Here is an 11,415-nt window from a genome sequence, read left to right as displayed (position 1 = left end):
AAATAGCTATCATCATATAGTGACTTAAGTACTTGACTTAGGTTTTCCTTACAGAGTTCAAGAGAACTGTGAACAAAAGATCTGTCAGTTTTGGCTTTATGAGACAGATGATGAAAAAAAAATGCTTTTTTGCTTTTAGACACACAGACATGAAGAATCAGTGTGAGAATCACAACAACGGTGACCACCAAAAAACCAAGTTGTAGCCAATCAGAACTCATCCATGACTCCCATCATGCATTGCGACATGAATAAATTATGAGCTCTTTGGCCTATTTTTTAGTAAACCAAAACAAGCTGACTAAACTTAATGGTTTTAAGTTAAAGGACATTGATTACATTGATTTGGTTGGACATTACTATTTCACATTGATTTTCCTAATTCAATTGTGTTGTCTTAACAGAATAATTTTGAAAAGATTGAAAAAAATCCTTATATGTTGTTTGGTTGTTTGGAACCACTGTCCATAATTGAATTGAGTTAGTTTAAAGAATCATTTTTTTGAGTGTACAGTGCTTTGCCAGTTCACCTGGGCTGATGCTGGCCATGAGCTGTGCCTCAGTTGGAGCCTGTCCTCCATGGCTGCTTTTCCACTCCCCTCTCTTGGCTGCCTTAAGTTCTTTCACATCCTCCTGATCCCATTCAAAGATACAGGAGGAAAGTTTTGAACAAAAGTTACCATAGAGAGGGTGGTGCTCTGTAGTAAGGCCGCAGTTGAATCTTCTCATAAAATGGAAGATATCTAGCCTTACCATAGACTTCCATGGCCGAAAAAGATTTAGCACAGCAGGTGTACCTGTGGAGGATGAAAACAAAAAGAAGTATGCATTTGATGTTTTTTTCAACATACTTTTCATTCATTGTAATTTATTACAATTACATTACATTGACGGTAAAAATAAAATAATACTAATTACCCTCACCAATAGGGAGAAAATATTTTTTTACACTACTATTAACTCTTGAAAAATATATAGCAATGCACATGTAACAAAATAGTAATTTGAAAATCCCACCTGACTGACTGCCGCAATCCCGATCAACATAGATGACCTTAGGCTCTGGCTCGCCAGCATTCTGGTAGCGTTTCAGCTGTTGTCAGAACACTGTTCAGAACCTGGCCAAGCTCATTCCCAATGTTGGTCATCCATGCAGCCGTGTCCCCAATGCCACCAGCCAACTTTTTGGTGATCTGAATTACAAACATAAGGAAACAAAGACATTCTGACAGTCTTAATTATATATATATATATATATATATTTATATATATATATTAGGGGTGTGCAAAGCAGCCGGTATTTGTATCTGTATTTGTATTTGTTGAGGGGGGAAAAGTATTTGTATTTGTATTTGTATTCGAGTAAAATTCAAAATAAGTGTAAAAATCCTGGGGTTTTTTTGTGCGCTTAACTTTTAATTTACGTTATAGTGTAAGTATTCTGTAATTATATCCATTATAATAATTATGGATATGCAATATTGATTGATGTTTTTGAATATGTAACAAGGAACGTCATAGAAAAAAAATAAAAACATGACAGCCATTACCTCATCTATGGTTAAACCAACTAATAAAATACCATTATGAACATTATGAACCCCACCAGCACCTGTCCTTGTTGGAGGATGCAGAACAGAATAAAAATAAAAATGTTCTTCTTCTGAAAGAACTTCTCGTGGCGTCTGCCGTTACTAAGCAACCATGACCTGATCACTCAATGACGACACGGAAAAAATGCTTTATGCTTTTCAGCAAAGCATAAATGGATTTCCAGCATTAAAAATCGCTTGCATTAGCTCTGCTATTAAATGTCTTTAAAAATGGTTATTCATGTACAGATATGATTGGCTGTTTTTTCAATGGTATAAGGTAAAGGGTGAAGCTGATTTGTTGGTTCTTGTCACATGACCTGCGTGCGCATGTGGCATTCTGAAAAGTTTATTTGTATTTATCCAAGACTATAGAATATTTATCTCGATGCGGCGCGGACGCGCCTGGAAAAAACGAGCGCATAGCACCGTGTGAGCGTTGCTTTCATTATGAGCGCGCATACCGCGCGTCTACATTTGAAATAACGACGAACTTTAGCGCGCATTTGAACGGCCCCTAATAGAATAATCTCCCGATCAAACTCTGCTTCCCAAAGTTATAAACCCAGTTAAGGTACAGAAATATATTCATCAAAAATAGTGACGCAGTGAAGTCTTTTTTCACCCAGCCGAGTCTTCTCTGTTGCTTTGTGGAGCAGCCTGTGTCAGTCACCTCTTTTACCCCCACCCCCCGACTCCTGAATGTCACTCACTCACTCACTCATGCGGGCATACAGTGACTGCGGTCTCCTGAGGAAACGCAGCTTTTTTGATAGAACGTTTTTCTTGTTCCCGAATACAAATATTTATTAAGGTATTTGTTCGAAATAAGTATTCGTTAAAAACACGCTATTTGTGCCTTTCCGAATACCGTATTCGGGTTCGGCTCCACCCCTAATATATATATATATATATATATATATATATATATATATTTATATATTTTTTTTTTTTTTTTTTTTTTATGGTGAATTACAATATATAAAACACAAATTCACACTTTTTTTTTGATGAAATTATAAATATTCCAATTAATTAACATGAATGGCTGAAAATAAACCTGATGTTCAAACCTTCTTAGTAGAATCCATCTTAAGGATTCGGCCATAGGTGGAGGTAATCACCCCCTTCATCCCATCCAGATGACTGAGGATGTCGTTGGAGTGGACAGTCTCAAACCACTGGGCAAGTGGAAGTGGCCTGAAGGGTGCAGGTGCAGAAAAGGCAAGTGTCATCGCAGATTGGACCAGGGAAACCTTTCTCAAATGATGCTCACAGTCAGAGAGGTACTGGATGGTCCGTCGTGCCCACTCCTCACTGTGGACTTCCTCCAATGCTGACTGGAAGTAGGAGGAACTGTTGCCACTGGTCCTTGGCCTGAGGAAGGTCACACATTTCCTGTCAAGGGCTAGCTGAATGGTCAGCACCGCTGGAAACAGGGTCCTGTGTGCCACATCCAGTTGTGAAAGGATGTCCTGGCTCCATGGGCATACTGGCAACTTGCATGCACTGCAGCGTGGATAGTCCCCACCCACCAGGTAGTAGCGGCTATCCATGTCGATCACCTCCCTGACCTTCGGGTATATCCCTGAATGGTGCATCTTCCGACCACACTGTGGGCATTTAAGAGGAATGCCCCATATCCTCATCGGTGCCCACAAGAACATCCTTTGTCGGAAGTACCACCCAGGCTCAGGAGGAGATGGCTTGGGCTGCATCGGTGGATAAAACCAGTTCGCCTGGATGTTCTGCCTCAGCTGCCCTGTGGGCTCATATAGGCACTTAGCAATCCACACCCAGTCTCCTGGCTGGAGGACTCTCTTAAACTGACTGGGAAGAAAGCTCTCCCAATCAGTAACAGCCTGAGGCAGAGATGGTGTGGCCTGCAGTGAGGGTGCTGGACATGAGGTTGGAGTGAGCTGTGGAGATGGAGAGCACCGTGTAGGTGAGGACTGTAGAGCCGGAGAGTGGCTTGGGGATGGAGTGGGCTCCTGGGATGGAGATGGTCGCATGGATGAAGTGGGCTGCTGGGATGGAGATGGTCGCATGGATGGAGTGGGCTGCTGGGATGGAGATGGTCGCGTGGATGGAGTGGGCTGCTGGGATGGAGATGGTCGCGTGGATGGAGTGGGCTGCTGTGATGGAGATGGTCGCGAGGATGGAGATGGCCACGGGGATGGAGATGGCCACGGGAATTGAGATGGCCGCGGGGATGGAGATGGCCGCGGGGATGGAGATGGCCGCGGGGATGGAGATGGCCGTGGGGATGGAGATGGTCGTGTGGATGGAGACAATAGTGCTGGCAGTGGAGATGGCAAGTGCTGTGGAGGTGGAACCAGCTGTGGAGATGGTGAAGGGCACAAAGACGGTGTGGGATTTTTTGAAGGGCTGTCACGTGGAGCCAATAGGGCCCCATAATGTTTGGACTCAATGTGTTGGAGGAGTCCAATAGCACCCTGGACCTTGGCCCCACAGCTGTCACAACTCTCTTCAGCATGGTAGTCAGAGAGGTGCTCTGAAAACTTCTCTGCCTCCACAACCACACTACACAGAGAACACTTCACCCCCTGTTCTGCCTGTGATGTCCCTGCCTCCTCTGAGCTGCCGCCTGCCTCTACCTCAGGCCCTGCCTCCATCAAGACCTTATCTGTTGACTGGAAGAAAATGAAGATTAGGAACAAACGAAAGTCATACTATACATGTTAAATAATTTCACGAAATTGTTCTGCAGAACTGTGGTCTCTGAGAATAGATCAGAGGATTGTCCACTAAATAGTCTATTACATGATACAGGGACTAATCTTGCTTTTTAAATATTCTATCATTACCTACCTTGTGGAACCCACAAGTGCACTCTATGTGCCTGCCAAACAGGTCCACCTTGTTCCCTCTTTGCAGAGGACAGGCATCAATCCGCTCCAGGACCTCCTTCCATTTTCTGCTTCCAGGCCTTTTGCCTGTACTGAACTGGAAGGTGCCCTGGGCATACCTATAGCAGATGTCAGTCCAATAAGCAGAAGATTTGCCTGTTTTGGTCATATCTGAAAAATAATATGGACCAAATCAATGCAGTTGTGCATTTCTGTTATGCATTCTCTTCGATTGAGCTACCAACCAGTCACATGAGGACATCAGACAAGATTATATTTTAGAAAGATATATATATATATATATATATATATATATTATTTTTTTAGAGACAAGACAGAAATACTAAGTGGGATAAACCTTTTTTTGCATTAAAATTATTATTATTATTATTATTATTATTAATAATATTAAAAATAATGTAGGATTAAAAAAAACTAATTAAGAACTAATTACTAATTTAGCTTAAGTTAAATGGTTTTATTCAGGTAAAAATATAATTTAATATCACTGAATAACACTAACTTTAAATGTGAATCAAATGTACAAATATACATGCATCAAATATAAAAAAAAAACATGCAAGACATGTTAAGTGGTAAAAAATGTGGCAGGTTAATTATTTTCTGCAGTAAATAAGTTTCTACTTGCAAAAATGTACAAATAGATTTTCATGTAAAATTACAAAAACTGTGTTTGTATATAAAGTATGAAAGGAAAATGAACAACGATTTGTGGAAATTAAAAACTAGTTATATAATAATTACCTGAAATAATAAATGATTAACATACATTCAGAAAATAATCACTCAGCCATGACTGAAATAACAGGGACTGAATACTTGGAATACTGAATGATGAAATAGAATTCTTGCAAAAATATCGAAAATAAAAACTCAGTCAGGTCACTTATGACCCATGTTATGCATCAAAGGGTTAATTAGCATTAGCTAGCGATAACTGATACACGTCAGTTTTAAGTTAGCTTACTTTGCTACGCAAGCATGTACCGATCAGAATAAAATCATAATTTGATGTTTGACATTAGTGTTACGGATTTGTAATTTGATAATCTTGCTTACCTTCGATCTCCGGTTAGCAGATGTCCAGTAAACAGCTGGAATGTCACAAAACTCATTCAGCCAATCAGCGGCGCGATTGGTATGTCAACTCGATGGCCGATTGGCTCTTTCCTCTTGGTAGGAATTGATTGGCTGCTTTGTCCCACTTGTTCGAAGCTTTAGGATTTGCATTAGGACCTGTTCGGTTGTAGTTACAAAGGAGTATGCAGCTCGTTCGGACTTCGTTCAGAAATGTTCAGACGACGTTTGGAAGTATTCAAATACTGTTAGGAAATGTTAGGAATTGTTCAGCCGGCTGATCGCTGGAAGGTACGGCCACGACTACGTCTGAGGGTGGTTTGTATGCTTTTTGGTTGGCTAGATGTGGGCAGCAGAGGACACCAAGGACAGCATGCACTGCACCCGGATGAAAAATGGAGGTGGCAGAAATGACCTCTTCTTTTTTAACTTTTACTCCTCCCATTTAAAGTGAGGGGAAGGGGGGGTTAAAATCACGTTGACAGGTGTCGGCACCCTAGATTACCCTTGGTGAGCGTAGTGGTTTAGTGCAGCGAGTGCACAGGCCCAAGAAGGTGTAGTAAAGGTTTCCGTGGAGAGGAGCCTTTGCGGGTGATCTTTGTTTTTGGGGTTCCTGCTTACAACTGAGCTGTATTGGAGTGTCAAGAGTAAAACTGGCCACCAGCCAATGGGCAGTGGAACGAAGCGCGCCTCACCACGTTCTGTACTTGCGGCCTTTGCGCTTTCTGCGTCGCAGCTCCAGATTTCTTTAGCCCGCATGGAAAGACAGCACTCTCTCGTACATGACGGGATACAAACAAAGATGGCTTCAGCTCCTTTTGCCCTATCAGTGACTTGCGCATTTCAAGCATTCTTTTCAGATGGCTAAAAGCTGGAGTCGGGCACTTGCGTTGGTGGTATAGTGGTGAGCATAGCTGCCTTCCAAGCAGTTGACCCGGGTTCGATTCCCGGCCAACGCATTTGTTTTGGCTCTGGCTGACGTTGAAGCAGAACTCCTTCTGTGACCTCTGTCAGCACCAAAATCTTTTGGATGAGTCGTTCAGCAGCAGCAAAGAGCTGGGTCTCCCCGTCGGGGAATCTAACCCCGGTCTTCCACGTGACAGGCGGAGATACTGTCCACTATACTAACGAGGAGCTGTATCCGGTGTTCTTCGCCCCCAGCCCACTTGACTTCACCGACATCAGCATAAGGAGCCACTACTCCATGAAAAAAACAAATCAACCTGCCTTGATCTTATTGAGTCTCCCAATATCTTGAATGCTACACATTACAGGGGGTCCTCATTTGGACCACTTTACTATTATTAAATTATTTACTTTTCATAATGGGAACATGAAAAAAAAAAAGGATGGGAAATCATGTGGCAGTAACATCGCATTTACGTGGATCATATCGCCCGCTGCTAGAATTCTACCACTGAACCACCAATGCTCGGAAAGGAGGGAGAACGTTTGGAATTAACACCGCATTTACGAGTATATTGCCCACTGCTAAACTTCGTCAACCTATAGATAAAGTGAACAAGTTTTATAGGCATTTGACGAATATAGACGGACTAATGAGTTTCTGAAAAGATTCGTCAGGGAACGGGGGTTGGTCGGTGTGCAAAGGTTGGAGCTCCTTCAAGTAAATCAGGCTTCATTTTAAAGAACCTTACACACATGCAAGCACACACACACACAACTTAATTAAAAGACCTCCTTTCCTGCATTGGCCGGGAATCGGACCCGGGTCTCGCGCGCGGCAGCCGTGCATAGTTTAGCTAAACGGCCCTAAACCGTTTCCCATTCATTCTCAATGGTAGTGCTAAACTACTACGGATGCAATATTCTTTTGTCCACTGACGCTCTAGTGGCGCTCTTCCGTGTTTCGCCTCCCCGGGAAGTTTGAAGTCGCCATTTTCATACCGACTCGGAGCGTGAAATACTCTCAGTGAAGATCTGCCTCGTTCATTTTATTCAGCACATCTATCAAAGGTAAGTTACTTTATTTATATATATTACCTTATAGGTTACGTTTTTGGTGCCGTTAATAATGATATCCAATTAGTTGTTGAGCGAAAACGCCCGCTTCGCTCCGTTGGTCGTTACTAAACTTTACGCTGTCTGCTTTTGTTTACTATTATATCATCAAAGGTTGATTTGCACGCAAAGTTATGAATGAACATGATCGTTTTATATGTTCATGTGTACAGTTTTTATGTCATTCGGTTGAATTATCCGTTTAGTTACCATGACATCACTTGTTTGGCTTGTGGTAAATACGAGCTAAATAATGAATGAATATGTTGTTGTTTTTACGTTTATGTGAATGGTTTTCAGTAGTAATGTGTTGATAACTCGCAGATACACATTGCACTGTCTAAGGTAGCTTACTGCTGTAAATTCTTTGTGCAAATTAGATAAGGTAGACTTTAATATATGTCCTTTACGTTGCACAAGCCTTAATAGCCTAATTTTAGAAACAAATGTATGGGCTTTATAATAATTTTACAACTTTCAATGTGTGAAATAATGAACATCCATTAAACAACATAACCTTTTGAGATAAAGCTACCAAACCATCTGTAAAAATATCTAAATATTATTCCCTGTCATGCACAAGACAGAATATTCCTTAATTATTTTTATATACCCTACTAATAATAAAAGGAATATTCTGAAAAGAAAACTAGTCTTGTGCATGACAGGGAATAATATTTATAGATGTTTACAGTTGATTTGATAACTTTATCTCAGACCGTATGTGTGTGCATATATATATAAGCCTTGCGCAACGTAAAGGGCATATATGTTATAACATAACAGTGCAAAGAGTTTGATTGGTTTTAACAAAACCAATTTTAAACCTAAAATTCAGTTTTTCTTCCATGGTAGATCAAGATGCAGAAAAAAGTGCTATTCTTCCCAGGGAGAATGTACTTACTGTCCTAAGGACTATGAATTCGTGCCATGATGAATTGATACCAGCTACAATGAGGGTAAGTATGCATTTTTGTTCTGCATTCATGTTTCATTGGGTATTAACACTTGAATGCAGGCTTGTTCACTGAGTCAGATTGCTCCTCCTGCTCAGACTAGTGAGTAGTGTTTAGGGTAGTACATTGGTTTGGCATGTCTGTGGGATTTAATTAAGTTTTACTTATACAGCTAAAACGAACTAAAAAAAGCACAAAATTAATGTATCCAATCTCTGCGATCTTCAGGGTTAGGCCACATGTTTCCAAACAGGATTGGGGCCATTCATGAATTGAATTGAGAATGAATGGTAAATTCCAGTTCACTTCCTGGAATGGAATTGGATTTGGAATTGGAATGTCAGGAAACAGAATTGAAATCAAATTAATTCCACTAAATTCCACCTGTGTTGCTAAATAAAATAATTTGACTTGATTTGCTTAATAGTTTATAGTACATCAAATATTGTAAATCACATAAACAACAAACATATAAAAGAAATACACAATACTGTATGTTTAGTATTTTAAGCATGGTCATTTCACATGACACATTTCAGGAAATGATGATAATTCGATGCAATAGAAAGTGAATGCAATACATGAATGAACATGATTCATTTGTTTGTGAGTTGAGACATATATTATGTGGTAATCATATATTGAATGTATAGTACATCCAGAAACTCATCACCACTGTCATTCAATTATTACAGTTTTTTTTTCAGTCGCTCACAAGCGTGTGTCCAAACAGTTGTCACATTTTCAAAACTCTAAACACAGCGTCTGTCTTTTGTGGCCATACCATTCACACATTTCATGTCGTTTTCACCCAATATGGAGTCAGTGAACACATTTCCACAATGCTTACATTTTCTTAACAGACAAGCTATACTTACCAACAAAATTATGGATTGTTTTTGTAGTATTTACTAATGTTAACACACAACATCCCACAATAGCAACATCCAACAATATTCCAAACCTTACACTCTAAAAAATCGCACTGTAAAATAACAGTAATCTACTGGCAGCTGTGGTTGCCAGCATTATACTGTTATTTTATAGCTCTCTACCGTTAATTTACAGCTCTTCATTTTTACAGTATGTTACCGTTATTATACCATAACTCATTTTATTTTGGAAACCAATTGCTTCAAACCAATTCAGTTTGAAAAAAAAAAATAAAACCGATTGTTTATATGGCGTTAGTACAGTGAACTTTTTTAATTTGAGTCCACTAAGAAGAAATATTTCTTAATATAAACCCACAAACACTTAAAGTGTAATAAGAAAGCAACCGACTTTTACTCAAATCTTTATAGATTGTCATTAACTAACAAAATCACAAATTTGTGTAATAAAGTACTTAGTAAAGAGATTGTCACTATATCAGCAATTCCACAATTACTGTCTTTAAATAAAGCAGCAAAACCTCAGTGCTTGCGGCTCATCATTGCCTGAAGCACAAGCTCTACTCTCCAGCACAATGGTCACCCACAAAACTAAATTAAACTAACAGATCTCTCTTGTACAAAAACACACCAGTTAGGCACAATTAAATATTTACTCTCCTTACCAGTTAATGACTTTGCATAATTGTTTTTCTATGAACATTCACTAATATTTTAGAGAAAATAACTTGATTTGCTTAGTAAATCTGACTGTTGTGTTTTACAGTATATTACTGTTTTTTCTTGAATTAACAGTAATCTACTGGCAGCTCTGGTAGCCAGCATGTTACTGTTTTTCTACAGTGTGTTGCCGTAAATTAATTACAGTTTATTACTGTTAAATTACATTTCATGCTGTTTTTTTTTCATCGTGCATCTTTAACCCTTTAAAACCCACAGCAAAATCCTCAGTTTTAAATTAACACTTATAATGTGTCAACACTACAGAGTGTTTGAGTTAATGAGATAATTATATGATTGATCACGTTCTGATTGAGCATTAGTGATGAACACCAGCTGTTAACAAACAAAATTGCTGAAGAAAAACACAAAAACAACTGACTTCAGCCACAGCCTTAGATGAAATCAACTGAAATTAAAGAAGACATTAAATCTCTCAAGATCTGATTAAACTCCTAAAACTGCCAGCTTCAAAAATTACCAGCTTCACTTATTACCACACTGAATTTATTTCTGTCAGACGTCTACAGAAGAGAGTTGAAGAGGTTTAGACGTTTTTTTTTTTCGTTTTTTTTTCTTTCGTTTTTTTTTCTTTCACTACCACGGTGGAGATCAGTGTTGGTAAAGACACAGGTTTTATCCAGTGTCTGTTCTTTCATTGAATATTGATGCTAGATTTAAAAACAAAAAAACAAAAAACTGAGCATCCAGTTATGAAAACACCACTTATTTAAAAAAAAAAACAACAACTTTGGTATAGTTTAGATACACACATCAAGAATCACGTATGAACAATGATGATATCTCAACAATGATGAGGTTTTGTGTTGATATCCAGCATGCATTGCAGCATGAAGCTTTCTAATTGTCACCATTGTTGAGATTCATGTGCTGATTCTTCATGTCTCCATTTGAGTATAAATGCTACTGCAGTTTTAAAAAATATCTATTGAATCTTTTTTTTTCTTGATTGCCACGTTGCCAAAAAATCTGTTGCACAGCAAAATCCCCAGTGTTAATTCAACACTCTGAGTGTGGACACATATAGACACTGAAGCAGTGTTGAAGTTAATGAGATAATTAGGTGATTAACGAAGTGATGATTGATCATTATTGAAGACACCTGATGTTAATAAGAATCACCAAAGGAGAAAACCAACATTTTTAAGCAACCATTATAGTGGTCAGTGTTTGCATTAGTTAGGCTCTTGACCCTTACATCTTCAATATTAGGTCTTGTTTGGTTGCAATTACTGAGTTATAA

General features: G+C 39.1%; 1 non-coding gene across 1 annotated transcript; it reads left to right on the top strand.

Annotated features, from left to right (window-relative positions):
- The first annotated feature begins 6,447 nt into the window (after nucleotides 1-6,447).
- On the top strand, nucleotides 6,448-6,519 carry trnag-ucc (transfer RNA glycine (anticodon UCC)). Its single transcript has one exon. It is a non-coding gene; the product is annotated as a tRNA-Gly (tRNA).
- The last annotated feature ends 4,896 nt before the right edge of the window (nucleotides 6,520-11,415 follow it).

This window comes from Garra rufa, chromosome 2 (genome assembly GCF_049309525.1).
Source record: "Garra rufa chromosome 2, GarRuf1.0, whole genome shotgun sequence".
Taxonomy (NCBI): Eukaryota; Metazoa; Chordata; class Actinopteri; order Cypriniformes; family Cyprinidae; genus Garra; species Garra rufa.
The sequence above is the reverse complement of the archived record's forward strand: the minus strand, read 5'-3'. Positions and strand labels throughout refer to the sequence as shown.